The following is a 26,037-nucleotide window of genomic DNA, read 5'->3' as shown; positions in this document are numbered from 1 at the left end:
CATGGGGATTGGTAGATGCTGGATAGATGTAATTTCTGGTTGCTTGATAATTACTATTAAAAATAGGCCTAACTAATATACTTTACCCCATAGTATGTCATTCCTAAACTATTCCAGACAAAGTACTGAACATGTGGTAGGCAAAGCATGGGCATACTTAGGTGTGGTGTGCCAAGTTTACACTTAAATTTCTGCCATAAATTGATTTTATTTTTTATTTTTATTTAAAATATTAAAGTATTTCTTTTTTTTTTTTTTTCTGTTTGCTTGAGAGTTTTGGTTGCTTGAGTTCCAGTAAACAGAGAGTCTACTGTATTTCATTCACTCAGCCTGCCTAAAACATGAGTGGGCTTCATGTGTTTGTGGGATGCACATCTCCTTTTTACTCCTAACTCATATCTCAGTAACAAATGATGCCCTCCCCAAAAGATCTTACATCTGTGTTTTATTAGGCTTAGGAGAAAGAAATCAGTGTGGTATAGGCAGCTGGCTTGTTGTGCTACTCATTCTGCTTAAGAGGGCTGATTTCAGCAAGGGGTGACTTAATATGATTGAGGAAGGAGTGAATCTGATAAATGTTACAATCCCCCAAGGGCATCTACAAGATCTATGGACAGAATCATACAGGGAAGCAGAATAGAAATTGACAATATGGAATAAAGCTGATCAGTACCAGTAATGTACATTGTGGAGGCAAAAAAGAGATGCTTGGATCATAAGAACATAAGAACAGCCATAACTAGGTCAGATCAATGGTCCATCTAACCCAGTATCCTGTTTCCACAGTGGCCAATCCAGGTCACAATTACCTGGCAGAAACCCAAATAGTATCAACATTCTATGCTACTGGTTCCAGGGCAAGCAGTGGCTTCCCCCATGTCTGTTTTAATAGGAGACAATTGACTTTTCCTCCAGGAACTTGTCCAAACCTTTTTTAAACCCAGATATGCTAACCACTGCTACCACATCCTCTGGTAATGAGTTCCAGAGATGAATTATTCTTTGAGTGAAAAAAAATTTCAGTTAGCAGCAGTTGTCCAAACCTTTTTTTAAAACCCAGTTATGCTAAGTTCCTTGAAGAAAAGTTCATTGTCTGCTATCGAGACAGACATGGGGCCATTGATGAAATCTACCACCACATGAAACCTGACTTGATGTATTATCTGCTGTCTTCTGATATATTAATATGCTAATATGTTAATATTAATCTGTCCTCCTCAACCTAGTGGATGCCATGGATGGACAGACTGGATGGGCCATTTCGCCTTTATCTGCCATCATATTTTTATATTTCTGATTTAACATTCTTTGTCTTTATAACAGGGGCCTTTCTGAGAATCTGGCTGTGGCAGGCAGACAGATGAACTAAGCCCTTCTGCTATTATATATATAGATATAGATATTTGCTCAAACATGGTCATATAACTCTTAAATCTTAATTTATGGCTCATTTCTGTGTATAGGGAATATAAAATAAAGGTCTTTTTCTAGACTTACCATAGTCCTGTGTTAAAATCTAACATGCTCTTGAGGAATTAAGAAGAACGTAAAAGACCTGTAATTGGGAATCAGAAAAAGAAGTAATGGTAAATGCACATTTATAATTTATTTTACATAGATTATTGCATGCTAATGAAACATTCTTCTTTTATCTGTACTTTGTGTAATTATCTGTTCCCAAGATTCTAAAGCAGTAAGAACTAAAAGAAATGACATCGTGCAGTTTTACAGACTACTGTTCTGGAGGTCAGTGTGCATGAAGGTCATTCTGCCAGTGAATGCTACAAATGATGCTGCAAAGAAAGAAATGAATTAGATTTGGGTACCAATTTCACGTTGCCTGGCATCCATGAGACCCAGAAAACCTCTGCTGAAAGGCACATATACACAAGTAGCAGGTAGTACATGCTTGATGTAATGAGGACATAGAAGGAGCTTAAACAGAAATCACCTTTGCCCATAGTTTTCAAAAGAGTACCTGGTTTCATTTAGATTGTACAAAAGTTTCCCTCGGAATAAAAGAAGGAGCATTGCCTTGGCAATTTTTACTTCAGTTCAAGCAATGTCTGCTATTCTGTGTGCTCCCATGCCAGCACATGCCGGCTTTTGGTGACAGTATGCATCCAGCCTCTTGAGATACACAGATGTACTACTAAATGACAAAGCAAATTGTGTTGTAGTAGTCATTTGATAAATTAATATCTCTACTATAGATATTCTATAACTATGCGTTAACTTGGAGAACCTAAAAACATAAGAATTGCCGCTGCTGGGTCAGACCAGTGGTCCATCATGTCCAGCAGTTTGAATGGAGCAGGCCTGAAATGTTCCATTGTAAGATCACTTAGGGCTCCTTTTACTAAGGTGCGCTAGCAGTTTTAGCATGCGCTTAGTACACGCTACAATGCCATGCGCACTAGACGCTAATGCCTCCATAGAGTTTTTCTGCGTAGCGCGGGGGTTAGCGCGTGCTAAAAATGCTACCATAGCTTAGTAAAAGGAGCCCTTAGAGTAATAGACAGACTGTGGTTTGGATTTCAATAGCAAATACAGTGTTCCTCTGCGAATTCGCAGTTCGCGAATCACGGACTCACTAATTCACGGTATTCTTCGACCACCTCTTCCTGTACTAAATTCAGTCTATACCAATCAGGAGCTGCATGTCAAAGCAGCTCCTGATTGGTGTAGCCTGACTTTAGTAATAGGAAGAGGCAGTCGAAGCATACCGTGAGTGGTTTTACACCCGCCGGCGCCCTAGCTGCCCTCTCCTGCCTCGAGCAATTTTGTACCCGCCAGCACCCCAGCTGCCTTCTCCTGCCTCAGTGCCCCAGCTGCCCTCTCCTGCCTTGAGCGATTTTGCACCCGCTGGCGCTCCAGCTTCCCTTTCCTGCCTTTTAATTGTATTTGTGGTTTTTCAAAATTCGCGGGGGTTCCTGGAATGGATTCTCTGTGAATTTTGATATATTAGAGGATAATACTGTATTATCCTCTGATATATATATGAATAGCTACTACTTGCTGGTGTCTAAATGGCTGCATCAACCCTTATCCATTTATACATTTCTATCTACCACACATGATTGATACTATTTTTGCAATTCACACAAAGAAAGGATGAAGTTCAATATGTGACTACTTTACTGCAACAAGAGACAGAAACTACAAAATTTGACAAGATAGTATTGATAGATATTCCAAAAGCCTTATTTTAGGCCCTTCCTGATCCTAGCACTCTTCAGATTTTCAAAAGCAAAATGATTTTATGTAACACCATAATTTATTTCATTTTCCTTTTCTTTAGGCTGTCATGGAGATTTTAGTAGAGTGACTCAGGGTCACTGCAAATTGATTTTGTGTTGTACACTTAAAAGAACTGATTCCGGATTTAGAGGTTTGCTCCACTGTTACTGCTTCTCAAGATTTCTATTTTTGTTATTGATTTTTAATTTGCTTTCTGCTGAGAGAAAGACTTGAATAACAATTCCGTAGTTTGATAGAGCAATATGTAATCCCTTAAGTAGCCAATTATGTTTGGTGTTATATGTCTAACAAAAACCATATTGACGATTAGAGGCCTACAGTATAGGCCAAGTTAGTTTTTAATTGCAATGTTCCCTTTAGTGAAATAATGGATTTTGACTGAGGAAACAGAACATCAGAAATGACACTGCAGTGATTTTTGACTAGTGTTTTGCTATTTGGGGTCAGATTTAGGTTTCTGGTAGAAGCAGTACAAAAAAGTATAAGACCTGCATAACAACTTCCAAAAATCATGTTTAATGACTTAATGATCAACTTGTCCTTGCTACAGAAACTCACCGTGTGGGTACTATTATAGTTACACTTTTGGGGTTCCTTTTACTAAACCATGGAAGAGCTTCTTACTATAGGCCAGTGAAGTAATGCTCTTGACGCTCGTTCTATTCCTGTGAGCATTGGAGCATTTACCTCACCAGCTCGCAGTAAGAAGCTCTTCTGTGGTTTAGTAAAAAACAGCGTTAGGTTGGCGAAATGGGGTAGGGGGAGTAGGTTGGGTGTTTATCTGGGAGGAGGAGAGTTTTGTAGAACTGAATGGGGAAGATCTGACTGAAAGCTGTGGAGAGGCCTTTGATGGTGTGGGTTTGTATGCCCATGCAAGCAAAAGGGGAGAGTGTGGTGCAGTGGTTAAAGCTACAGCCTCAGCATCCTGAGGTTGTGGGTTCAAACCCACATTGCTCCTTGTGACCCTGGGCAAGTCACTTAATCGCCCCTAATACATTAGATAAATTGTGAGCCTGTCAGGACAGACAGGGAAAACTGCTTGAGTACCTGAATAAATTCATGTAAACCATTCTGAGCTCCCCTGTGAGAACAGTATAGAAAATGAAATAAAAATGCATGTACAGCCTATGGTTCTCTCTCTCTCTCTCTCTCTCCAACATGTCATTTTTCTCATTTATTATTTTTCTATATGAACATAATAAGATATGTACCACATACAACAATCTATAAGGTGTTCTACCTGAATGAAATATCCATCGCCCCATAGTATGTTCCTGGAAAATTGTGTTCTGAAAGGACACGTAACCCCAGGGTTGAGGAGACTACCTTAACCCTTCCCAGATGCTGGCTGATGGGGCACACAAAAATATTTATTTGTTTTGGGACTAGGGTCGAGACCATCTTTCAAGCTGGGGGGCGCACAAAAAACACACACTAGACAATCTTGCTTCTCCAAGAACTAAGACCATACTAGGCATTTAGGTAAATTCCAATTCAACTTTGTATGCTTTCTTAGAGTTGAAAGAGGCACTCCACTTGAATGTTTCTCCAAATCTTAAACAGTTTCCAGAAATGTCCTCCGGTCCTTACAATGAATTGTTCAGTTGGAAGGAAAAAATCTGAAGACTCCTTTTGGTGTCACAACCAGATCTTAAATTCAACTGGGGTGTAGCTACTGCCACTGTACCACACCCTAGAGATCCCAGGGGCTGCCTTGGGTTCTAACTTGCTCAGTTTCCAGAAACTACCAGAAACCTATTGACCTGGATCTCTGGCATTTTTTTGTGTACTTCTATGACCTCCCTATTTCCACAAGTGCAGACAGTTCAAATCTTACACAATAGTTAATCCAAGCAGCTCTGATTACCAAGGCTACAGAAAACCCATAGCTCCAAAATGCATTCACAGACCAGCCATTGGAAACACATGCACTTTTTAAAAAAAACTTTATTTAGTTTTTAATGCCAACAAAAAGTGCAATACAATTTAAATACAAATAATGATAATTAACCAAGCACTTATAATCAATCAGTATCTATACAAAAGGTAAAAATTCCCTCCCCCCATCCATCATTACCATCAGGAATCATACCAAAACAAAAGATATACCCCCTCCACATGCACTTCTAATATAGTACCTTTTTTTCCCTATGACTACAGACATATCTGCATTGGTTGAACAGTGAATTCCCCAAAGGGCAGTCAGATTCCCACTCCTCATGAAGAGGTGTGAATCCAGATAGCACAACTGATTATAAGTGCTGTTATCCCTGGTATTTATATAAGTATACTTTACTCCTTCTCTTCTTGTTCAGATTTGCTATAATTGTCTTGTCTAGTCTTGTAGTGAATTGTAATTTATAATTGCTGTGTCTGGACATGTAGTGAATTATTTACATTTTATGTTAGACATTCTTGATCGTGGTATATCAAATCAAAATGCGATAAATCATATATATATATATATGTGTGTGTGTGTGTATGTATATATTGTCACCAGCACCCTCAGGGCAATGGGTCCTGGGACAAGGGAAAACTCTTGTACGCCGCTGCGGGCGGCACAAGGGAAAGAAGTGAAGCGTTCAGAGTAAGAAACACCGCCACACCAGGTAAGTAATTCTTCATGCAAATTTGGGTTTATTCTTCCAACCAGAATAATACACAAACTTTGTCAGGATGTTCTGTGTATAAGAATGGTCCCAAAAATAGCAATTCAAAAACAATATATAAGCAAACAGTCTATTAGAAGATACTGACTAAAGTTAGTTTCAAATGCAAACAGCAAAAATCTTTCTCACAGCAAGGCTAGTTCCACCTTGAATTCACAGTCCATAAACTTATGAAAAAGAAAAAAAAACCCCAAAATCCAAAACAGTCTTCCTATAGACCTGATAACTCCAGCATAGGTCAGCACAACTGTGCTGATTTTCCCAGCAGCTGACTTGCTGGCCAGGCAGTGTGCTCTGTGTGGTAATAACTTGCCAAAGATAGGCCCTCAATCCCACCACATTGAACCCGGGGCAAACCTCACTGCCTGTATTTAGAACAGTACTTCTCCCCACCTGGGAAACAACAAACTTTCCAAAAGAAAACAAAATAAGTCTTTCACAGCTCTCATAAGCCCTACACACATATATATATATATATACACACACACATATATAAGCCCTACACACACACATATATATATATATATATATATATATGTGTGTGTGTGTATATATTTGTATGTGTGTGTGTATATATATATATATATATATATATATATATATATGTGTGTATATATATTTGTGTGTGTATGTGTATATATATATAAATATATATATGTGTGTGTATATATATATGTGTGTGTGTATATATATATATAAATATATATATGTGTGTATGTGTAAATACATATACAATATACTGAGGATGTGCTTCAAATTTGGGGTATAATTGCAACCTGTTACAATATTTCTGAATATGGATGACAATTGTCTCATTTCTGGTGTAAAAAGTTGCTGCTTACAAACTTCTATGCTGGCATCTGTGTCTGTAATATGAACTATTCCTAGTTGCACTGCTTCACTCTTTTGCAAGGTCCAGTGACACATCTCATGTGATACCTTCATCCTACAGCGTACAACTGAAGTAATTGTGCATGATAATAAAAATCTATATCTTCTGAGCACCATTCGGTGTGATTAGAGTCAGTGACTTTGTGGTTTTATATGCATATATGAAAATTTAAAAACTGTGTTTGTATGCACTAATACAAGTGGAGCACACAGTGATGACTTGTGATAAATGAAGTGTTTTAAGGCTAGTCAGCAATGCTAAACTTGAGGTGTAGGTTCTGCTCTTTTGTGTCCCATTGTCTTTTTCAATGTGACCATAGAATCAGAGGAATGCATTTTTATTTTATATAAGGTAACCTTTATGGGGAAATTTATGACAAAATGGACACTCAGGCAGGATTACTTCACACTGATGACTTGCGTGACTAATGCCTTTCTGTCCCTTATCTGCTTATTTTGTTCTTGGATAGAAAACGATCTATATTTTCAGCATTGCCCATGGGGAAATTTCACTCTTCTATATTACCATTCCATTTCCTATTAGTAATAATGGAAAAAGAACTACTGCAATAGTAGGGAATCAAAATAGTAGAGACATGTATTATAGGCAATGGTAATGTGTTGCCAAGGAGGGTAGCACATGCGTGTGCTGATGAAGGAGATTGAATTGATTTCAGGGGTCTTGTGACCAGGGTTTCTATGGTTGCCTATTACATGTTCAAAAATGTGGCTTGTTCTCAAATTTCTTTCAATCTGCAACTGGAGGAAAATGATTCTCCGAACCAGTTATTCCAATTTGCAGAAAAACAGCAATCTATCCTGTATGTCTTTAGGAATCCAGTATGGAGACAGAAAGAAAATTAGAGACTCCTGCGGGTGTGGGAATGGATTAGACTTAGAAAACAGACCAGTTTCTCATTTTGCTTTCACCCTCAGTTAAGCAAAATGAGAAACTGGTCTGTTTTCATTGGTGCACATTTTAAAAACGTATCAAAAATATTTTCATAATTAAACTTAATATAGCAGGTTTCATTTCCTGGGCAAAAAAGTTTTGAATATCAAAAAATGCTTTCCTTTCCTATGTTCTGTAGAGACCAATGATTCTGTAATCATATTTCTCAATATTAACCCCCTCTTCTACGAAACTGCACTAGGAAAGGGAAATCTCCCCCCAAAAAGTATACATTTTAACCATTACTATATTGGTATGTATGCATGCATCTTTGAATAATTGTTGAACGTGCTGGAGTTATTCAAAGTATCATGATAAAATAAATCTGTATGTATATATATATATATATATACATTATACATTACTATGTATATATATATATATATACATATATATATATACATTATACATTACTATGTATATATATATACATAGTAATGTATAATGTATATATATATATATACATTAATATGTATATATATATATATATATGTATATATATACATAGTAATGTATAATGTATATATATATATATATATATATATATATATACATACAGATTTATTTTATCATGATACTTTGAATAACTCCAGCACGTTCAACAATTATTCAAAGATGCATGCATACATACCAATATAGTAATGGTTAAAATGTATACTTTTTGGGGGGAGATTTCCCTTTCCTCGCTTTGGTTCCAGGCCTGCTCTTTTACTCCTCCCCAGCTCTTTTCCTCTCTCTAGGTAGCAGTCACATTATAATGCCTGCATGCACTGCAACTGTGCTGGTGGAATCTGCAGATTCTGTAGGATGTGCAGTGCTACCATGTAACATAGTAATGGCAGATAAAGACCTGAATGATCCATCCAGTCTGCCCAATCATACATACTCTATAAATTAATAATTTAATTTAAATGGTCCTTTGTCTTAGATATTTCTAGGCCAGAAACCCAGAGCTCTGCCTGGTAGAATGACTAACATCTACTTGAGTTTCCGTCAAAGCTCACTCCAACTCATCTAATCCACCCCAGCCATCGAATCCTTCCCCAGCCCATCCTCAGCTGAATGGCCAAATACAGGACACAGACTGTGCACACCATTTCTCTTGGTATTATAAGTACATTACAGAAACTGTTTGTATTATGTAGTTCAGAAAGATTTGATAGAACCTGTGAAAGGGAAAGTCTAAATGTGAACAACTGTCCATTCTCCCATTGATCTGGAAGGAGAGACAGAAGAGATGGGAAGAAAAGAGTGAGCATGGGGCAGGCAAAAGACTAAATTGTTGCTTGTGCAGATCGCTGTGCAGACTTTTCTGTATCCCAAGTTATCATGCATTATGGCAAATGCAGATCCATACTTGATATCCAAATTTGCAGCCAACTGAGGCACCATTTTCAATTAGTCTTCTCTAATCAAGGCATCTGCCCTGTCAATGTGCTCTTGTATGCACAATGTTGATGGATGACCAGAACGACCTTCATCGGGTACACCTGTTCTTCACACTTTAAACCTTTTTTACCCACTCAGAAACCTTTTGTTGACTCATGGTGCTATGTCCATACTGAGACAATATCTGATGATGAATTTCCACACGATTCACTTCCTTTGCTCAAGGACTATTACACGTGGTGAATTTCTACATGTTTCATTCCCTCTGCCCAAGGACTACTTCCACATGTTTCACTCCCTCTGCCCAATCTTGCAATGGAGTGTCTATGTTTCTGAACTCATGTCTGCCACTTTGCTAAAGGTTGAGCATGTGGACGAACTATCCAACAGGCAATGTATGAGGACATATGTTGCATTTCACTAGCTCTGTTCTGGTTATTGTGGAATTTAACAATTACCTTTAATTTTTGATTTGCCCTTGTATTTTGTGGTTTTTGGGGCGCTCACATTTTCTACCACAAGTGTACCAGTTAGAGTAGAATATGTACCTGGGTCCACTTCTCTACAGTCCACTGCACCAACTACTAGGCTACTCCAGTGACCTGCTTGCTGCTCTAAGGGGATTGGTCATTATATCTACAGCTGTTGTAGTACTTGGTATATACTGTTACTTTCACCTCTTAGAGGGATAGGAGGGGATCAGAAACCATTGGGGGATTAAGAGGGGGGGGGGGATTATGCCTTTATCCCCCTAGTGATCATCTGGTCATTTTGGGTGCCTTTTTTTCATTATTGAAACAGGTGTAGACAAAAATATCCTATTTTTTTGCCTAGGACTTTTTCACAAAGTTCCATTATCACAGAAAAATGTTCAAATCAAAAGCCTATTCTTGTCCTGCCTAAAACACATCTTCAACATGCCCTCTTGAGATTTAGCTGAACTGCATAGATTTTTATTTTTTTTTTTTAAATCTTTAAAAATGAGTTTTGAAAGTAGTGATTTGGATGTTTTATTGAAAAAGGTCCATCTGATGCTTTGTGCCATCTTTTGGAGATTTTTCTGTTTCAAAAAGGAGCCCCAATGCTATCAATCTGCATTTTGCCTCACACCTGCCCTTAAATTTATCAAATATCCAGGGCATTCTATTCCTGATCTTTGTTGGAAGGTGAATCCCATAGAGCAAAGTTCAGTCAGTGAGACTCCCTGGCTTTGGAAATCCAGGATTGTTATTCCTAAGATGGTCAGATAGCATTCACTGATGACATCATGAATCATAGGACATTTCTCATTGCCCAACCAGGCTTTCATGCCGAGGTGCTATGTTACAAAATTACCCTTCTTGTACTCTGGAAATCAAAGGAAAGGTGCATTCTGTTTTAGAGAGTAAAAGCTTTACTTACCCCACCTTATATGAAGTGGCATTAGCATTTTTTATCGCCGGCTGAAGTGGTAAAAGTTCTGATGCTCATAGGAACTCTATGAGCATCGGGAGCAACACAGTTTCATAAAAGGAGGCCATAGTGGCGTTCAGCAGCCTAAAGCATATAAGTAGACATTATTCCAGTGCATTTTATTTAGGAATTTATTTAGGTGTTTTAATGGTACCACTTTTTGCCATTTTAAACGGCGTTTATAAATTAACTTAGGCGCTGGTAGGGCGCCTACTGGTACCTAAATTTAGATATCGTTTCTAGAATTCCCTCCCCCCTTTTTTAAAATAAACCAATTATAGAACATGTTACTGCTCTGAAATGAAAAATGCTGTACTACTTGGCTATGCATATAATTATTCTTATTATGGTAGTGAAGAAATCAACTACATTTTCTAATATAGACATAACAAGCACTACGAATGTATTTGTTGTTTTTTTCCCTTTATCTTGCTATAATACTGATTTTTATTTCCAGAGTGTTTCCTACACCTTGTTTTAAGCAAGGGTAAGGCATTATTCATTCAATGTGTATCATAAAAACAGACATCTGGGTGATTGAGAACTGGAGTTCATTGTTTGCTTCACTTTTATTAACAGCTGAATGAACATCCTTTGAATTCTATCATGATACGGCCCATAAACCCTTTTTGGGACTTCACTAGCTAGTCATTTTTAATGCACCTGAAAAGGAATAAAGAAAAATAGAAAATAGAACAAACTTAGGGCTCCTTTTACAAAGGTGCGCTAGCGTTTTTAGCGCAGGCACTGGATTAGCGTGCGCTATAGCGCGCGCTACCTGAAAAACTACCGCCTGCTCAAGAGGAGGTGGTAGTGGCTAGTGCGCACGGCATTTTAGCACGCGCTATTCCGCACATTAAGGCCCTAACGCCCTTTTGTAAAAGGAGCCCTTAATCAGTAGATCATGGCTAAAAAAAAGTATGCATAATCATACGGAACTTAGGACAGTAACTATCCCTCTCCTTTATTAACACATGGTGCGGGTTTTAGCGCCGAAAGCGGCAGTAACTGCTCCGATGCTCATAGGAATTCAATGAGCGTCGGAGCAATTACCGCCACTGCCGGCGCTAAAACTCCCACTACGCGTTAGTAAAGGAGGGGGTATGTTTTCCATTGTCATAGGTTAAAATCATGATTCGTGAAGATTGATAAAGACCCCGCCCCCATTGTTTTCAGAATACTGTTATTGAAGTTGAGTTTCAATGAAGTTCTTGATCTTGGTTCATACAATTATTATGCAATGAATGCACATGTGGTACTGGCTTCTGTTATGGAGCTGGTTAAAATTTTTACTAATGTAGGACTTTGTCTGAGAAAACAAGAAGGCAGCCAGTCTATTATGCATTGTCCTTACATACAAATTTATTGGAATTTAATATGGCATAGAATTAAGAATATATTGAATATTGATAGCTCTGTATCTTTCTCTTATGAAATTCTTATTCTACATTCCTCAAACTCTATTATTAATATTCATATTAATCATAAGAATCTATTAAACATCCTCCTTGCTATCGCCACTCATCTTATAATTTGTAGTTGGAAGAATAATACAAAACTTAGCTTTAGAGAGTGGTAGAGTCATGTGTGCACTATACGAAAATATGAAAATATTATTGCTATAAAATCTTGTATGATAACACACTTTTGTAAAACATAGGCACCTTTGGATAATTTCTGTAGAAATCCATGACCATTTACCTTTTAAGTACTATCTAAAGCTTGATTATTTATTTTAATGAATATTTCTTTATAAGTTCTATTGTTTCTGTGTTACTATGTAAATATGTAAATATATTTTTAATGCTAATTTATAAATGCAATAAAAATTTTTTTTTTTTTTTTTTTTTTTAAAGAAGGCAGCCAGTCCACTAGATCCATTGTAGGGGAATACAAAGTAGCAGACCAAACAAAATCTAAATATAAAGTCTTTATTAATACTCCCAGGAATACAAAGATGTGCCCGACATGGCGGTGTTTTGCCTATATGGCTGCATCAGGGGCAAACCAGCTGGTGAAAAGCACGCTAAAAACACCATAGCTACAAATACAAATGTGACTGGATCTGTGAAGGTTAATATGTATAATAGGAATATAATGGGTGTCTTTAGTGTTTAGCGCATACTAACTCAATTAGCGCCTTTTGATGAATCTCCCCTTAGAGACTACACATTGTAAGTTTTTTTTGTTTGACACTGATATCTTTAGTAAAAGCACTTCATAGTTGTATATCCTGAATAAACCTTTAAATATTGCTAGCTAGCCTTCATTTTTAAATTTTTCCCCCCTTGGAGGAACAGGAGGGACATTGCACCTGCTAATACACTTCTTATTTATTTTTTATTTATTAAATTTTCTATACCGTTCTCCCCAGGGAACTCAGAACGGTTTACATGAATTAATTCCGGTACTCAAGCATTTTTCCTTGTCTGTCCCAGTGGGCTCATAATCTTTCTAATGTACCTGGGGCAATGGGGGGATTAAGTGACTTCGCTCAAGTGAAGGCACTAGACGTCAAGGAATCATGGATGGAAAATGCCTGCCCATGGGAGACTTCAGCCCGACAAGAGCATTCTAAGCTGGAAGCATGCCCTGTCGACAATGCTCCCTAGTGTCCCTATCCCACCCACTGTGCTGTGGCCGCTGCAGGGGAGACAATAAACTGGGTGCAATTTTTATGTCCTTGTCTCACATGCTCGCCAAAGAACAAGGAAATAAAACCCCACGGTAAAAATGCAACAGAGAAGAAATGGGGAAGGAACTGTACACACCAACCAGAGACGAAGCCAAGTTTATTTAATACAAGCAACTGTATAAATGTCAAACATCCTATGTTGTCTTAAAATAGTGTATTAAAATCAATCTATCTCGCAGACCCGACGCGGTTCGTGTTTCAGCTTTAAAAGCCTGCCTCGGAGGTACAGATGATGACCTGATAGATGGGGCTCAAACAAGCCAAACAAATAGTTGTCTGACAACACAATGGATTAAGAAACTATGGGCTCCTTTTTACAAAATTGCGTTAGGGCATTAACGCGTGGAATAGCGCGCACTGATTTGCCGCACACGCTAGACCTTAATGCTAGCATTGAGCTGGCGTTAGTTCTAGCCGCGTAGCGCATGGTAATATCCTGCGTTTGCTATAAACTCTAGCGCACCTTTGTAAAAGGAGCCCTATATGTTAAAATGTGAGACTATTATCTCTCTGGCGGGGAAAAACATGTAGATTTTCGCTTCAGAGCTACGTGGCTGTGCAAACACAATCAGTGAAAAGTGGGATAGCCCTGCAGCCAAGTCAGTCCCAGAACCAGGGATTCCCATAAGTGGGTGCAACACCGATGATAAGACAAAAAAGTCATAAATATACTGAATGTCCTTTATTATGTTTTTATGGCAGCTTATGTTAGCTAACTCATGCAAAATTCTTTGATTCTCAAAGAGCACTTCCACTGAGCTACAAAGAATCAAGTTATAATGAATCTGAATGCAAATGTGAACAATAGAAACATATTTATAAATGACAGTAGAATACCCTTCTCTACTGTCTGCATTCAACACACTGTATAGCCCAATCATAGCTTATCTCTCAGTAGAGAATGTACTCTTCCTCTACAACCATACTAGTGAATATAGCTTTAACAGTAATTGAAAATTTCATCCACAATTAATGTATGTCCTAGGATCACACACATGACATGTGAAAGCTGGTACACAAGGTAACAAAAAACAGCTATGGAAGCAAACAGCTAAATGGAAGCAAATTGAGATCCTTGTTGAAACCCTGCAGGAGCCAATATCTGGAATGCATAAATATATTTTGTTTCTACTGTATGGTTAAATCAGGGGTGTCCAATGTCGGTCCTCGAGGGCCGCAATCCAGTCGGGTTTTCAGGATTTCCCCAATGAATAGAAACATAGAAACATAGAAAAAGACGGCAGAAAAGGGCTATAGCCCACCAAGTCTGCCCATTCCAAATGCCCGCCCTCTGGTTTCACTCCCCTAGGGATCCCCTGTGAATATCCCATCTTCTCTTAAAGTCCAACACGCTGTTGGCCTCAATCACCTGCAGTGGGAGTTTGTTCCAATGATCCACCACTCTTTCAGTGAAGAAGTATTTTCTGGAGTCGCTATGGAACTTCCTCCCCTGATTTTTAGCGGATGCCCCCTGGTGGTCGAGGGTCCCATGAGGTAGAAGATATCTTCTTCCGACTCGATACGGCCCGTGATGTACTTAAATGTTTCAATCATATCACCCCTCTCTCTTCGTTCCTCAAGTGAGTACAGCCTCAGTTTATTCAGTCTTTCTTCATACGTGAGATCCTTGAGCCCCCAGACCATCTTTGTGGCCATTCGCTGAACTGACTCGATTCTCTGCACATCCTTCCGGTAGTGTGGTCTCCAGAATTGAACGCAATACTCCAAGTGAGGCCTCACCATGGACCTGTATAGCGGCATCATAACTTCAGGTCTCCTGCTGACAAAACCTCTACAAATACAACCCATCATTTGCCTTGCCTTGGAGGTAGCTTTCTCCACTTGATTTGCAACCTTCATGTCATCACTAATGATCACCCCTAGGTCAATATGCATTGAAAGCAGTGCATGCAAATAGATCTCATGCATATTCATTGGGGAAATCCTGAAAACCCGACTGGATTGCGGCCCTCGAGGACCGACATTGGACACCCCTGGGTTAAATGAAAGTTGTCAGTATCTCCCTGTTTGCTGTGGGAAAGATAAATCTGAGACTCATTTCTGAACCAAAACTAATACGTATCTTGAGAGATTATTGCACTAATTTATCAGATAATACAGTTAAGTACAATGTTCTATTCTACTTCTTCATGCTGAGAAAAGACTTTCTGCTAAAACAGAACTATGTGAACCTTGAGAAAAGGTTTAAAACTTAGGGCTTCTTAGGGCGTTAGCGGTTTAACGTGCGTAATAGTGCACGCTAAACTGCCAGCTGCGCTAGCTGCTACTGCCTCCTCTTGAGCAGGCGGTAGTTTTTCGGCTAGCGTGGGGGTTAGCACGTGATTAAAAGTCGCGCGTGCTAAAGCCGCTAACGCGGCTTCGTAAAAGGAGCCCTTAATCTAACCTTCTGAATAAAAATAAAAAATGAAACAATGCATATCTCTGCCTATAAATAGAAATATATGTACTAAACAAATCTGCATTGTCTATAAGTAGCTAAGGGGCCCTTTACTAAACTCTGCAAAAAAGTGGCCTGCGCTTTTATTATCACATAGGTTTCCCACTTTTTGGTGCAAACCTAAAATGGCTGCAACTTACATTTTCCAATTATTGGCCATGCACTAATATCAAAATTAGTACATGGCCATTAATGTATGAGACCTTACTGCCACCTATTCTGTAGGTGGTAAGGGCTCCTGTATTAATCCTGTACTGATTTGGGCTGTGCACATTGACTTATCTGTGCTACCCAATTATCACAGGGCATACCTACTCTGCATCCAAACACATCTCCCTGCACAAAAAAATAATTTCTAATTTTTAGTGCAGGGTTAGCAGGCACCAATCCTGGCACTACCACAGGACTCTTGAATGGACCCTGCAGTATTGCATTTTTAACCTACAGTAAGCATGCACTAATGCTGCATCTTATTAAGGACTCCTTTTACAAAGTCCATAGGAATTGAATGGGCATTTACCGTGGCAGCATCGCTACTGTGGATTTGCAAAATGGGCCCTTTTTACACCAGAAATCACAAAAAAATCCATTTATAAAGAAAACTATAACGGGGCCCATTTTCAAATGGAAATATATGCTTACCAGCAGCCAATATTAGGGTAAATTTTCTAGCAGAACACTGAGAATAAGAGGAAATGAAGGAGTCTTTATAAAATGCTAGTGTAAGTGGTGCAACACTGGCGGGAGAAGGCAATGGCAAACCACCCATGTACTCTGCCTTGAAACGTCACAGCAAGGATTCCTCACTGTGCATTCAGCCATGGGTCGGAGGTCAACTCAAAGGAATACACACGCACAAGTGGTGCAGAGGAGCATTTTCAATATGACGTCTGAATCTGATTTGGGGCATTTGCAAGAAATGTCCAAAAATCCAGTAATGAAAATTGCCATTTTCAAAACTGAAAAACATCCAATTTTTTTGTTTCTAAAATGGCCATTTTCTAGATGTTTTTTGAGCTCAGCACATCTCTTTTAGGACCATTAAAAAAAAAGTCCAAGGGAGAAACACATTAAAACAAGCCAATAAGATGTACAAGGGGCTGCTGAAAAGTTCTCAGTCCAACCAAGATGAGAATGATGTGGAGCCATGAAACCTGCGAGTTATTCCACGCTTTTCTTGCCCTTATAGTTCATATCATTGCAATGAAAAGTGTCATGAAAAGTGTGAAATAACTCACAAGTTTCATGGTTCCACATCATTTTCTTCTTGGTTGGGCTGAGAACTTTCTGTATCTCCTTGTATGGGGGGGGGGGGCAACAGCATACTTAGGGCTAGATTCTTTGTGACCCAATTTCCCTCCGACCCCATTCACTAACCTGTGTCCCGATCATCCTCCGATCCATGCATGCAAATGAGGGGGAATGGCATTCAAATGTAGGCAGTCAGTGATTCACTAAAAAAACCTGCAACACTGACTGGGCTGGCTGATCAACAAACAAGCGACTGCTGGGGACCAGTCGCTCACGTCGTTTCCGACTGCATCTCCTGCTCTCTTCCCTGACTCTCCATCTCTCTCTGCCTCTGACTCTCCAGCTCTCTCTGCCCTGACTTTCCAGCTCTCTGCCCACGACTCTTCTGCTCTCTCTGCCCCAGCCTTCCCCAGCAGTGCGAGCCTGTGATTTTAACCTGTAGGTCTAAAGCGGGTTAAAACCACAGGCTCGCTAAAAAGTAAAGCAAAAAAAACCAAAAAGATTGCTGCTCTTCGACACATGCACAAACCATCTACAGATGGTCAATGCATGCGAGGGGATCGCTATAGAGCGATCTGGGTCCGGTTGTGGGTGTGATTCTGATTGCCCTCATTTGCATGAGGGAGATTCGTGAATCAGCCCCACAGACACGGATCAGATCAGATCGCTCACGGATCGGATTGGATCTGTGCCCTTAGTGAATCTAGGCCTTAGTAGACTAGCCACACAGTCATCCCAGATGCAATAGGAGCACCCTAGTATGTTCTGCAGTGATGACATGGATGAAAGCTTTCCAATAGTCAGTTATAACTGCATAAAAATAAAATGAATTAAAGGATCTAGCAGCGAAAAAACAGTGAGACCTCTTTTTTTTTTCACGCTTCTAGTCAGACTGCACAAATGGTTGCTTAAATGTGTTTGTGCTTAGATTCTGATTAGATAATTATGAGCAAAGGACGACTGCAGAAGGAAACATAAGGCAGAGCTAAGTGATACCTAAACCATGTGCGAAGAAAAATGACTATATTAAACTGATATGTCTTAATTGTCTACAGCTAATTGAACATCCAGCTATGGTGTCTTTAGGACTGTTCCCTCCCCCCAAGTGAATCAGGTATTCAGCTGTACTTCTGTTGGACACGGTGCTACTGCGACATGACACGTTGATTTCTACCACCTGTTCATGTTCTGCGCCATGTGGTGTTCTTTGACATAGGTGCTGAATTGATTTGGGAATAGCAAGGTACAGCGTGCACACTGCAAATGATAGCTCTGCAATGTAAGACTAATGCAGAAAAGGAAAAACAATATGTTCAGGCTAGATTTAATGCTATAAGGCTTTTGAACAACTTGCAAGGTAAGCAACCGCAGGACTGGCTTGCTCCCTCTAATTCATCATTTTTGAAATGTACTCTTAGCATACTCTGAAAGCACTGATTCAAAATGAAATCCCAAACAGACTTTGACTGATTGTAAAATACCTCAGAGAGGTATGCTATTAGACTCTCATTAATAGTTGATACGTTTAACCTGCAACAGCGTTCACCGGGCCGCTTTGTGGTTTGATAAGAGCTTCAGATGTCATGCCCAGTTATGAGGCAGGTTAAATGGCTGCATTAATGTGTTAATAAATGTTAATTATAATGCAGGTAGCTGGGTTACTATTAAGGAAGTGAACCTGCTATAGTGCACATAAAAATGGAATGAGCAAATGCATGTAAAACCATTCTTTGATATTAAAATGGATAATTGAAAATTACATTAACACACATGGGAGGTAGTTTTATAATAGGTTGCCTATAAAAGTTTCCAAAATGTGCCTACTTTATGAAGGCAACACAGGAGCCTGTCCATCTTTACAAAGTAGGTACCCTGTTTTTATAAAATAGAATCCTAGAATTATCCCCGATATGGAACAAATGCAGCACAAATTCACATCTGAGGCAAGTATAACTATGTGCATGTACCCTTTTTAAAAACATACATATCTTCTAATGTGAATATATCGTAACTGTGCTCATGGTCTGCCCAGCTATCCATCCAGGAATGCCTACATGCATGTCACATAAAAGTAGGCACATTTTGTACCTATTTTTCAAAATGTACAGTATATCCCATGCAATTTTATAGAAAATCATTTTTATTGTGTAAATCATGCTTATAATTGGATAATGCTTTTATAAAACTGCCCTCCAATTTTTTGTAACCTTCCTGGTAATATTACACTTACTTTTTTCAATTTTCTCTCACCTTATATAACATAATATAACAATAATCTTGTATACTGCTACAACCTCGCAGCTCTGTGTAGTTCACAAATAAAGAAGGCAGATCTTGTCTAGACAAATCTGATTAATTTCTTTGACTGGACCAGAGAATTGGATAGAGGGAATGTGCTAGATGTGGTGATTTTAACAAAGCTTATGACAGTGTTCCCCTCAGGCATCTAATAAACTCAGTGCCCTCAGTATGGGCCCTAAAGTGACAGACTGGATCAGGAACTGATTGAGTGGAAGGTAACAGAGGGTAATGGTTAATGGAGATCGCTTTGAGGAAAGGGATGTTACCAGTGGTTTTCCTCATGGTTTGGTTTTTGGGCCTGTTTTTTTGTGGGGGTTTTTTGTAAGTAATATTGCTGAAGGGTTGTCTGTAATAGAATAGACACCCCTGATGGGGTATATAATAGGAGGAAAGATCTCGTGAAGCTTGGTAATGATGCAAAATTTGGCAGCTAAGATGTAATGTTAAGAAATGCAAGGTCTTGCAATTGGGCTGCAAAAACCTGAGGGAATGGTACAGTTTAGGACTTTTGTGCATGAAAGAGAAGCAGAACTTGGATGTGATAGTGTGTTGTGATAGTGTGTTATGATCTTAAGGTTGTCAAACTGGTTGAAAGGATGACAGCAAAAGCTAGAAGGATATTTAGGTACATAGGGAGATTAATTTCCAGAAGGAAAATAGAGTTATTAATGCCTTTGTAGAAGACCTCATCTAATATAATAAAATGCTAGGCCGCGCATGCGCACTCAAAAGTCGTGTTCCCTGATCCGTCGCCGAAACACGACTGTGCATGCGCGCCCCTGGCTCTCACTGTGCACTATGCTCAAGCTGCCACCACGGCTCCTCTCTCGAACTGCAGCAGGATCGAGAGAGGAGCTGCGGCGGGGGCTTTCAGGACAGAATATGATTACCATGTTTCTTTACGCAGCCCCGGTTGTTTACTTGGATTCAATGTCAGCATTAGGGTTCGCCGGCCGCCAGCCATGAGAGCCGGGTGAGGAAGGCCGCCGCAGCCTCGCGGCTAGGTAGAGGGACAACAATCGCGCTTATGCTCAAGCCGCCGCCACGACTCCTCTCTCGAACCGCACCAGGATCGAGAGAGGAGCTGCGGCGGGGTCTTGAGCATAAGCGCCATTGTTGTCCCCCTACCTAGCCGCAAGCCTGCGGCAGCCTTCCTCACCCGGCTCTCACGGCTGGCGGCCGGCGAACCCTAATGCTGACATTGAATCCAAGTAAACAACCGGGGCTGCCTAAAGAAACAAAGTTTCACGGTGCTTGGCCCGCCAAACAATTCCTGCCGTTGCCGAAATTTGCCCCACTGTTCCTTCCCTTCTTCCATCAGGTACAGTTCAGCTCCGCCTATGTTAAAAGGAGCTGCTTTGAAATTGGAGTCCTGCCGCCACCATAACACGTTCCCTCTGCCGCAGTCCCAAATGTCAGAGAAGGGGCGGGACCAAGGCAGAGGGGAAAGTGCTACGGCAGTGGCAGGGCTCCGATTTCGACGTGGCTCCTTTTAACATTGGTGGAGCTGCACTGCACCTGATGGAGGGAGGGAAGGAAAGGTGGTTGTGCGCTGTTGAGCCCCTCTTTGCCCTCAGACCCTCTCCTAACTGCTCCCTCCTGTCTCAGACCACTGGGGGGAGGTGCCTGTCTTCAGCTGCAGGGATGGAGGGAGGGAAGAAGAAAGAAGGGGCCCTGGCAAGCGAGTTATCAAAAGCCAACCATAGCCTGGGACCCCTACATGGTATGAAAAATGACCAGACAACAAAAGATAAGAAAAATAATTTTATTTTCTGTTTTGTGATTACAACATGTCAGATTTGAAATGTGTCTTGAGGGAGGCTGCCGCCGCGGCTTTGGACAGAGGGGTACCATTTTTGTGGGAGCCGGCCTTCGGAGAGGCTTGGGACACGGGGACGGATGCAGGAGGGGCTGCCGCTGCGAAGGGCTTTGGTGGGGGAGCCAGCCAGACCGCAAGTGTGGGGACATTGGAAGCGCGGATTGGTCAAGGAGCCGCCGCTGCCGAGGCTTTGAAATTGCTCTCCCACCGTCACTCCCTCCTGCCCTGGCTCTGCCTCTGCCTCTTCCCCTGCCCCTGCCAGGTTCAAAAGCAGGAGAGGCGGTCATCTAGCACCGTTAATCTAACGGGCTTAAACACTAGTTTAGAATATTGTGTACAATTCTGGAGACTGCACCTTCATAAAGATATAAATAGGATGGAGTCAGTCCAAAGGACTGTTGTCTTCATCATAAGACATATGGAGGGGCATAATCGAAAGGAATGTCTAAGTCACAAGTCGTCCAAAGTAAAAAACAGCTTAGGACATATTTTCAAAAAATACGTCCAAATTTTTTTTCGTTTCGAAAATCGTCTAAGTATATGTCCTGTCGATCTGATCGTCCAAGTCGCTAAATCGTCCATATTTATACCACATTTTTGTCCAACTTTTCGTCCAAGTCAAAAATGCCTCGAACAAGCCCTGTTGGACATGGGAAAGGTCTACAAAGTGATGGACTGAACACCCAGACATGGCACTTAAATAGTGGGGTACCTTACAGGGCACTCATGTGAAAATCACAAAAAGGGTGCCATGTCTTCATCTCAGTACAGCGCCCTTATAGGTCATGGTGAGCCCACCAAACCACCTCCAGAATCCCCTAGACCCACTTATCTACCACCCCAATAGCCCTTATGGCTGCAGGAGCCACTTAAATGCCAGTTACAAAAGGGTTTTTTGGGTGTATAGGGGAGTGCACATGTTTCAATATCAATGCAGTGATTACAGGGGCTTATGGGCATGGGTCCTCCTCTTCATGGGTCCCTAACCCACCCCCAAGATGGCTTAAGGTGCCTCTGTGCAGCACGAATAAGCTTTCCTATGCCAGGCTGCCAGGTTCTGGAGGCACAATTTTCAAGTTGTGATTAATATTTTTATGGAGGTGGGGGAGGGTCACTGATCACTGGGGTAGTGTGTGGGGGTCTGTATTATGTGTTTGCAGTGCTTATCTGGTGACTTTATGTGTTTTTTTTTTGCGACTTAGACCATGTTTTAAATGGTCTAAGTCGCAACGTCCAAGTTCTGTTGATCCTGTGCTGTATAATTTTTAGTAATACATGCAGTATGACTAAGTCTAACCCTATCCACATCCCACCCAAATCCCGCCCTCAACACTCCTCCTGAATTGCCCCATTTAGCTATGGTCGTTCAGCAGCACTATGAAGGCCTAGGTCGTTTAGAAATACATTCAAAACCCGTTTTTATTATCGGCACTTGGACAAATTTTGACAATGTTCATCCAAGTGCCAACTTAGGCTGGTTTTTGGATGTTTTTCTCTTTCGATTATGAGCCCCATGGGGACAGACTTAAAGATCTCAATATATATACTTTGGAGGAAGGGTGGAAAAGGAGACATATGATAGAGATTGGATTGGATATTTGGCTATTTAGCAATCTAAACTGCCTGATATTATCTACATTTTTTTTTAAATAGAAGGATAGGCTAATTGATGTATGTGTTCATCAGCAACTCTGTGCATTTAGATTCCGGAGGCCCTCTTCTTCCATAAAGAAGTACTTTCTGAGCTTCCACTGCTGCTGTGTCTCCATCAGTCTGTGGAAGTACAGATGCTGCATTGTATTGCCCAAGCTCTCCCTACTGCTCCAGTAAGCCCAGCAGCAGCTGCTCTTGGTTAGCTCCAGCCATAGCCAGTAGGAAAATAGTAGAATAGGACCTTAGCCAGCTTTTGTAATAGAAATGCAGTCCCAGCTCTATTCATTATGGATCTCCTGAAAACCATATTAGCTAGATGTCCCAAGGGCTGTGTTGTTACATTCGTGATTTAAATTGAGAATTTTTCTTTATTCTTTTCAATGACTTGGAATAGCCTGTTTTGAAAAAAATATTTTTCTTTAGTATTATTGGATGTCTTTTCCTGTCAGAACATTATTTGTTTCTATTGTGTAAATGTAATAATTGCCAATAAAAAAATATAGAGAGAATGAAAACACCCCTCAGCCACTCTTTCCAGATCTCCAGCTCTGCTCACCATCCCTTTTTTTTCCCCTGCAGAACTGTATCTATCCCTGTACCCTGTAAAACAGAGTTTCTCAACTTCTTCAAGTCAAGTACTCCCTAAGTCTAACAACTATCAACCGAGTACCCCCGCCCAGGCGCCATTCAGGCTCCTCCCCTGACCCTAACCCCATAATAATAGTACTAATTGCAATGCAATTTCTTCCATTCATCCGTTGGAGAGAAGGTTTCCAGGTCAGCTACATGCAGCGTGTGAACCGCTGCCTGCGTGTCCCTGCAATGAGAGCCGCTGAAGGCAGGAGGTAACTGGGAAATCCTTCCCCCCTGACCCAGAAGACTTTCCTCTGATGTCAGCTCTGACATTGGTGGGAAGCCCTCTGGGTCGGCTTTGGTGGAGGGGGGCAGGCAGGAAGGAGGGATCCCCAGCAGTGGCTTGGCATGAGGGTGGAGGGCAGGAAGGAGGGATCCACGGCAGCAGCTTCAGTGGGAGGGCAGTCAATATCCTTGGTGGCAGCCAGTGCCGTGTACACCCAAGTGGCTTTTGTACCCATAAGGGTACGCATACTGCGTGTTGAGAAACACTGCTGTAAAATACTCCTCTACCATCTGCAGCAACATCCCATTCTCCTTCCTCACTAACCCTTCACCCCGGAACATTCATTCTCTCTTCCTCCTCCAGCACAGAAGAGCCATCAATTTTATGAATTTATAATAAACCAAATATTAAAAATGCCAAATATCAATAAAAGTTTTTCAAAACAGCAACCGAAATAAAATCCAGTCCATAGGACACACCTAGAATTTCTGACTTTCAGGATATCCATAATAAATATGTGTACAATAGAAAGAGCATAGGGAGAAATGCAAAGTAAACAGTGAAAACAATCTAGAAAATCTCTCCAGACAACTGTATGATTGATGCGCATATGCAGTTTTCACTTTTTTTTTTTTTGGGGCTTGTCATTTTCAACAATCTTTCATAAGGGATCTTGTTAGAAGAGATTATAAGATTGTTTCTGATACTATAATCTGATTGAAGAGTAGTTAATACCATACTTTAGGACAAAAAGTGATACCATAACGAGTAACTGTCTCTCTCAAGCAATCTCTTTGTAGCAGGGGATTGTTCTCTCTCTCTGTTATTAATTCTTCAGCCCTTCAGAGTTGATCACATCACTTCTAGTATATTTAGTTTCATATAAATACAACAGCACAAACGTTGCTAATCTGGTTTTCAAAGTTCCTTTGTGCAGCCTTTGTCAACAGCAGCTCTATCGACCATCAAAATCTAATTGAAACAGCAGTGTGGTATTCAGTAGCCATCCAATAATTATAAAATGAAAGCAGATTTAAAATTGAGATGCATCTGAATGACAGCCATTTCATTGACATCAGTAGGGAAAAAAGGTAATTAAAGTGCTTATTTTCTCTTTCTTTTGTGCAACTAACTTATCTACTAGCAGTGATGAGAAACAGGTTTGGTTTATTATACAGTATATTGTGGAAAAACAAACACTATGTGATGCCAGTAGCCACATTTCTCAGGGTAATTGCAAATGCACTTAATCGTGGTGCCTCTAAAACACAATTTACTTACTGCTTGGAAGATTTTTGCCTAAGATGCTCATATATGCCCATAAAAAAAAACTACAAGGAGTACCACTCTTTATTACCAGCTAAACATAATATTTTGAGGGGACTGCAAAGGTAACAGCCTGTGGCCCAGCATGTATAAAGCCATGATGCCAAACAGTTGTTTTGTTACCTGTTAAAATATTACCTTAGGCTTGGAAAGTGAAGGGCTGCTGTTCAGGTTTTTTTAAATAAACTATAATAGGGGTAGGGAACTCCGATCGTCGAGAGCCGTATTCCAGTCGGGTTTTCAGGATTTCCCCAATGAATATGCATTGAAAGCAGTGCATGCAAATAGATCTCATGCATATTCATTGGGGAAATCCTGAAAACCCAACTGGAATACGGCTCTCGAGGACCGGAGTTCCCTAGCCCTGAACTATAATTTTAAGCTGTACACTCAGGGCTTCTTTTACTAAGCTGCGATAGCGGTTGTAGCACGCGCTTAGCACATGCTGAATTGCTGCACCCGCTAGACCTTAACACCAGCATTGAGCTGACATTAGTTCTAGCCACGTAGCGCGGGTTTAGCATGCGCTAAAATCCTGTGCGCTAAAAACGCTATCGCAGCTTAGTAAAAGGAGCCCTCAGTGGTTTAGTAAGGGGGAGTGAGGGGGTGGTTCGTCCAGGGTGCCCTCTTGGTGGGGGTACCAGCATCCGTTCTCCTCTCCGCACCCCCCCACTACCATGCTTGTGCACCACTTCCCTTCCCCATCCCTTTTGAATGGTAGTGACGCGAGCAGCAACCCCAACCTGCTGCTCGTGCCAGCGCTGGCTCTTCTTCTGATGTCACTTCCTGGACCTGCTCCTAGGAAGTGATGTCAGATGAAGAGCTGACGCTGGCGCAATCAGCAGGTTGGGGTTGCTACTCATGCTATGAATGTTAAAGAGGTACGGGGGAAGGGAAGGGGCACGCGCACAGGGCAGGAGGGGGCGGGGAAGGAGCGGATACAGGTGGGGCTGGATAAAAGGGCGTTTCTCACCCTCGTTACACCACTGTGTACACTAATGACATATTTAAACTTTTTAAAAGAGAGATAGCAAAGGATTAAAAATAAGCCTTGGTTGTGA

Source organism: Geotrypetes seraphini, chromosome 6 (genome assembly GCF_902459505.1).
Source record: "Geotrypetes seraphini chromosome 6, aGeoSer1.1, whole genome shotgun sequence".
Classification (NCBI taxonomy): Eukaryota; Metazoa; Chordata; class Amphibia; order Gymnophiona; family Dermophiidae; genus Geotrypetes; species Geotrypetes seraphini.
Note: the sequence above shows the minus strand (reverse complement) of the source record.